The sequence below is a fragment of the Drosophila simulans genome, chromosome 2L (assembly GCF_016746395.2).
Source record: "Drosophila simulans strain w501 chromosome 2L, Prin_Dsim_3.1, whole genome shotgun sequence".
In the NCBI taxonomy this organism is placed as follows: domain Eukaryota; kingdom Metazoa; phylum Arthropoda; class Insecta; order Diptera; family Drosophilidae; genus Drosophila; species Drosophila simulans.
The window spans coordinates 13,159,067-13,166,323 of NC_052520.2; positions in this window are offsets into that span (position 1 = coordinate 13,159,067).

A 7,257-nucleotide genomic window follows, 5' to 3' on the forward strand; every position below is an offset into this window, starting at 1 on the left:
GTGCTCATCTATGCTGACAGTTGAGTGAGAATGCAGCACAAGAAATTTACTGTCAGCCAGAAAGGAATAAGGCTTTTCGCTAGAATTTATTTCGCTGGTCGCAAGAAATTAAAAGACAAAGGTAGCCGCCAGGAAATGCCAGGACAATTGTGGCAGTAGCCGCAGGAGGACTTGTTTCCTGCAACTTTGAGGCATGTCTACTTTAAGACGCACAACAAACGCTTACTTAAATGTTGCATATAATTTTAAAAAGAGAAAATGTTCCAATAGGCGAATAGTAAACGTTTTTACTAATAAGGTTTTTAAGTACTAATATATTTGAATTTTATTGTAAAATCTATATGAAATTTATAGTAATATTTAATATCTATAGGATAACCAGCTAATGAATGATTCATTTTACCAATAAATTTTCTTGTCACCCAAAACATTCGCTTCCGTATTCATGGAAAGGTTGGTATCGCACTGAATACAATTAGTGTGTGATAAATAGTCTCAGAAGACAAGAGTTCCCCCACTTGAGACATTTGATGCAATGCCAACAGGGGGCAACAAACATGATATATCTAAGTTCATCTATTGAAAGTCATTGTGCTGCACTAACTACCGACAGATGGCTGCACTTTCAGTCCTTCGGACTGCCATGAGGCATGTGGTTAGGGCCCCTTGGGTGACCACCAGGCCACCAGAGCACCCGACCGACCACCAACCCATCGGTCCTTCAGCTGACATATTGTGTGAGTCGAGTCAGCTGCTCGGCCTATTTGGCATTTTGCTAGACGACATCTCGGAGCCCTCCTGGCTGCTAGTAGTTTGGGCTGCAATTAAAATTGTTAACCCTTGTGTAAAATCGCATTGGGGCTTGCTGCTCTTGTGGGCCAAGATCCGGCAGCTGTCGCCTCGTTCGGCTAAAACTTGGGATTTATGGCATAAATAATTAAGTATAGGCAATTTAGTGGTGACGAGCAAATATAGAGCAGTTACTAACCCAAATGGAACGAGGCTAACATAGGTTATTGACATTGGCACCATGTGAAATGTGGCCATGACTCAAAGCGATGTGGTTCTCTGTGGTCAACGACCATCCTTTGGGTTCTGCAGTTGATGGCCAAAACATTCATTTTTCCCGGAATGCCAATAAAGCTTCCTTGGCCATTTCGATTCACAGATAAAATGTTCAATGATTTTACCACTCACATCTTGTGAGTGAGAGCATATATATGAACGTATGCGTAAATACGAATTGTCGCCATTATCGGGGGTATAAAAACTGCAGCAGCCAATTTGGGCACAACTCAAATTTGAACTGGAACATGTGTCATCCCAGCGAATGCAATGCCCGGAAATCGACAAGTCGTCCCAAGAACATGCAAATGGATTGCAAAAAGCTTTAGGAACTCTGGTTCTTTTTTATATGTCCTCCAAGGCGGAAGGCGAAAATTGTCAACGGCTTGTCGGCGCCTAAATGTATGCCATGAATTTGTGTGCGCCCGCACATTTGCAGATTTCGCAGAGAAACTTTTGCCATCGGTTCACAACCTTCGAATTTTCGCGGAGGAAAAGTTTTGCTGGCAGGGCCCCTAAAAAATACAAAAATATATATATGAATATATATATTCCCCCAGTTTGTCTGCCAAACAATTGGCAAATATTTATAGTCTAATTGTGAGTGCGATTGAGATTGTACAAATACGTTCTCTTTTCGAGCCTCCAGCCCACACCTTTTTGCAGCAATATCCAGGGACCCACTTTGTGGCCCGGCACAAAGAAGTCTTCAATTTAGTCCTCTAAAGGATGTGCAGTGGGTTAGGTTGCTCGGGTGGAGGACAGGGCAGGTCGGGTCGGGTTGGGTTGGGCTGGGTCGCATTCGCAATCTCATACATATATGTATGCATTCAGATATCTATACATCCATATCGAAGGCGCGCCTTTTGTGCTTCTGACACTTGTCAAAGCTATAGGAATTTCGAAATAAACAATGTAGGTATCAGTCGACAGTGCACAGTGTGCTAAACTAGTTGGAAAAGAGATTTCCGCATGACTTCACATTCGATTCGAAGGGCCTGAACTTGTAATCCTGGGGGATTATTCACTTATCGGTGACAAAATAAGTGAAAAGTGTTTCAACCACTCGGAGATTTGGGGAATTCAAGAAGACAAACTTTTACAGTTGCAAACAAGCATCAAGATGAATATTATAGCATTTATAAAGATTAATTTAAAATTTAACTTAAGATTCTCGAATGCTTATTATTATTAAGCGTGTGTATAAAGTCAGTCATAAAGCAATATTTATTTTGACGATGTTTTCGTTCCTTAGCCCACTGTATTTTTCCACGATACGAGCTTGAACATCCTAATGGTGTATATACGTATACGAAGAAACGGTTTGTTGAGCAGCTGCTGGTTGCAAAGGACATGGGGCACCAACACCACTGCACACCAGCTAACACACACACACAAGCCGAGGACCCCCAACTGTCATAAACTAGGATTATGTTGCATAAGCCTGCTTCCTCCAGCTTCATTGTTATTGTTGTCGTGAATAGAAGTGAGATGCCTACACAGTTTAAGGCAGAAAAAAGCTATGTTGCTCCAAAGCCGATAATTAGATTTTGGTTGAAAATTGATGGGTATGTGTCATTCGGCGACGAGGCCGCACTGCAAAGTCCTCGCAAACTAATTGCTGCCTATCGACCTAACCGGACTCCATTCCCTTTCGTTTGGCAAGCCAATTAGAACAGCCGACATTTGTTAGTCAAAGCTTAAATGCGTAATTTGATCCATTTGCCAAGATAAAATTTGCCGGCCCAGTGGCAAGGACAAGTGGACGAGCGAACTTTCCATTTCCATTACCGCCTCGCCTGGAACTAAATCAAATTTTCCCTTGCACGGCTAAAACGACAGCTTCCGGGGGCCGCATAATCAATAAGTTCGCCTGTGTGTGGCCTCTGTGTTCACGGCACCCAGTTCTCTGTTCTCAGCTCTGAGCTCTGTGGGCGCGGGCACAATGGCGAAAGTTCGACTTGCTGCTTCATTAAATTTAATTTATAAACTTGCCATAAGCACTAAATCACTGTGCAGCATCTGGAGGAGGGGCCATTCCAGTGCCAGGAGATACACGCTGCTGGCTGCGTCTCCGCTGCGTTGGCACACTCCTTGTGGAACTGCATAAAATGGCGACCAGTGGCCAAAATGGCGCTCCATAAACATCCGGTCTCCTCTTGCTCTTCCTCTTCCTTTTTCCCGTTTGCGTTTTTGTTTCTGCAGCTGCTGACCACCGTTATTTACATGGCAACAAAATGGCTGAAGGAAAAGGGGCGACAAAATAAAAACCCAAAATATGAACATATTTATGCAAAATAACCCAAGGCTGCGAGGAATGGAGCACTTGACAAACAATCGACGAATATTCTCAAAAACTTTGCAGATACAGAAGTTTCATCCTCGAATTCTGAAGCTCAGAAAAAGCCAATCAAAATCGTTTATTCTACCATACTTTGAGACTTTTGATTATTGACCAGCAAAAATAGTTTAATATCTATTTATTGAAGCGTTTAACACACTTTTGACTTGTTAAATGTTAATCGCAAAATGAGAGCAGAAAAATAAATAGGGCACAAAAATCAATGGTTGAAAAGCACCAACGACTAACATACTGAAATGGAAAAACAGCGGAATCAACTATAAAAGGGCTAACATTTGTTTAATGTTTTTGTTGAAGCTGTCTAAGTCGACATTCAAGCCATTTGTTTGTTGTTGACATTTTTCGTGCTTTTTCGCCTTCTTGTTGCTCAAGCATTTCCGCTCGGCGCTAAAATGTGTGCTACACTTTTTTGTTCGCCCCACACACACACACAGACTTTTTGAGCTGGCTGCCTGTTTGTGTCAGGGACCGTCTATAAGAAACGACAATTTATAAGACCACGCCCCCAGCTGGCGTGGCCCCGCCCCTATTTTTTTCTCATTCTGCGTGTGACAAGCGCGTGTGTCGAGTGATTTTTGTGCGAACTGACTTCTGATAATCGGAATTAGTCTGCTACAATTCCACTTGCCAACTGTGCGTAGATGGACCTGTTGGTGCCTTTAATTACTTGCTTCACTGCAAGGACGTGATCTTTGCTACATGAACTTAAGACATTTCCCATCATAATGTTCCTCTTCATAGCAAAGCTAAATGAACATATTTCACAATGAAATTGTTGCCCAGAGCTTCAATATTTATTTATTTATTCATAGCTAAAGAAGCTCATAATTAAGCAAATCAATGCCATTTGATTTTATTATTATTGATAAAACGAGAATGTATTCATTTTATTTATTTGCTTAGAAAATACGCACAATTAGCAATAATTGTCTGGAAAATAAATAGAATTGTTTCTAATAACAAGTCAGTTATTTATTTTAAAACTTATGCATCATTTGCTATTTAGTTAAGAAATAATGGATGGAAAATATAGCAAATAGAGCTAAGAAAAGTATTATGATTGAGTTATGTAGCCAAATGCAAATTGTAAGCTGTCTGTTTTGGACCATTTAAGGATAATCACGGCCTAAATCAGCAGCATTTGAGAGGCATTCAGACATCGCGGCGCCCACTAAAAGTGGCACAAGAGCCATTCCACGAAACCCTTCGACGCGGCCCATTGAACCATAATAACAGGTGAGAGACAATTGGCGCCATCCAAAAGGCGCTCCTTTGAATTATGTTAAGTGGACGAGTGTCTCTGCAATTCTGTCCATTCCATTCTGCTCAATTGTGTTTATTTGCGCGAACTGCGCCCAATGGCAGATGACAAAAAGACGCTTGACCTTATGGCGCTAAAGGCAAGTCCTGAGCGCTGAGTGCCCACTCACACAGGACGAAGGCGATGTGTCGCCAGAGAAAAATTCGTTACGCGCAGTGCGAAGTGCCACGCCCTCGGCCGGGCCTTCGCCCACTTTCCCAGGCTCATAATGATGAGATGCTTTTCTCCCCCTCTCTCTCTCTCTATCTCTCGCTCTGTCTTTTTTCGTCTGTCTTTTTCGCAACAACAGCGAAAATTTTCAATGTTGTACGCGAAATTGTTGACAAAGTTTGCCTCAAGGCAAACACAATGCCAAAGTGGGCTGGGAAGTCTCAGTTTCAAGGCAGCAGCAACCAGCCAGCCACCCATCCACGCCCCTCGTTGGCAACATAAAAATAAAATTACACAAGAAATTAAATTAGCGCAAATAGGAGCGCACTGCAAAGGAAAAAAAAGAGGCAAAATTAAAATTTACTTGCCATAAAAACGACTGTTGTGACACTTGAAACGACGCAGGACGACTGAGGGGGAGGGAAAGACAACAGCGGCCAACAAACGAAAACAATAAATTAAATTCAGAGCAGCAGGGCCATAGGCGTCAAAGGCGACTAAGTGCTCCGAGTGGCAGGCTCAAGGATCTGCAGTGCCACCTCCTCCTCCTCCTCCTCCTCTAACCACCTTCCCGTCCAGTCAGACGTCTCGCTATCAACATCAACCCTCCTCCACCTTCGTAGCTTCAAGTAGCCTCATAATAAACAGGCAAGTGCAACAGTGACGCATTTCCAGTCGGCGCCACTGAAATCCTCCAAAGCATCGCTCAAGTGCGGCGATGGATCATTTGGTGGGAATGGATATGGCACAATTAGACCCGAATGAGCGACAGGTGGACAGCTTAACCATCCAACTTAAACAGCTACGAAATACAGCAAAATTTTGATGTTTAGCTTAATGGTAAGCAAAGCTATCTATCAAATTGAACATTTTAAATTCAGTTTTTAAATATTACATAATATTATAAAAATATGAAAGTGTATTATATCACAGTATATTTTATTTCTCATATAATTTACTCATCGAACTTTTAACTTTTTTAAGATGAAAATGTTATAGCAAAGATGTATCTTTAGATGTAACAAAATGTCATAGAGGTATATTATTTTACAACTAATGCTACATTTTTGTGGGCGCTCTATAAGTTATTTGATTTAAAGCCATTATTTTAATTGCTTTCCCTCCGCTCATTTAGCCTCCAGGTCAGTCCGAGCATCTTGACAGCAAATTTGCAAATGGATTTTAGTGGGCTATTTTTGGCATTTGTAGCATACCTCGGGGAAAGTTGCAAGCGAAGGACAAGCGACTGCAATCCCCCCTTTCTCCCACTGCCCTGGCCATATATGTAAATCGTGCCATTTTTGCGCTTTACGTATGTCAATTTAAAATGCAATTCGAATTGCGACAGCTATGTGGCTGAAAACTGGCAGTGGGACTTGTGGCGTGGGAGGATATGAACCAGTTTATCCTTGGTGGCTGCACTGTGTGTGTGTGTTTTGATGAACGGACGTGGCTGGGGCCGTGCCAGCGTAATGAAACAGTGCGTCAAATATTAGCCATTCGAGGTTTTGCGAAAGTTTTGCGAAACTGCAACAAAATGCGGCAAAGGCCGCAGCACAGTAGGCGGGCAAAATTTGTACAGGCGCCCACATGAGCCGAACCAGATACAGATGCAGATACATACATGCAACTGTCTAAATACCCAACTATCTTCTTGTGTTCGTAGTTGCCCAGGGGACAAGTTCTAGGAGCAGGTTTAACTGGCTGCCAAGCTACCTTTTTTCCCAGCTTCCACAAAAATCATGCAACAAAAAATTGACAGATGCTGCAAGTGTTGTTTGTGAAATATTCACCCATGTGAGTGCCAAATTTTGGTCGAGAGTGCGTGGCAAAAATTCCAGAAAGTATTCTCCACGCCAACCTGACCAATTGAAAATAAAACGTGCAAATACCAAAAATGAGCAGTTATTTGCGCACGTTTTCAACAAATTTTCTTCGAAACACATTTGATGATAGAATTTTTGAACAAATTTTGCAAATGTTCAGCTGCCACATGTATATTTATAAAAAGTTAAAAACTAAAGTTGGCAACATTTAACTACTACATTTAACTAGCTTTCAATCAGTAGAGAGAGAAATCCTTTAAAGTATTAAACTTGCATAAGGACCATCTATATCTATCATTGTGTGTTTCAGTCAAGTTATAAGTGGCTGGCTTGGCAACCTGAATTGAAATCCGATTACGCCGTTTCAACCGCGCCCTGAAAGCTAATTAAATTTATAAAGGCCCGCCAGCACTGACTATTTTCCATCAGCCAACATTATGATGCACACACACCGCAAGGCAAACAATATGGGCCACAATTCAAATTTAAAACCGGCTACACGCAAATACAAGTCAATAAAGGTTCAATGCCTA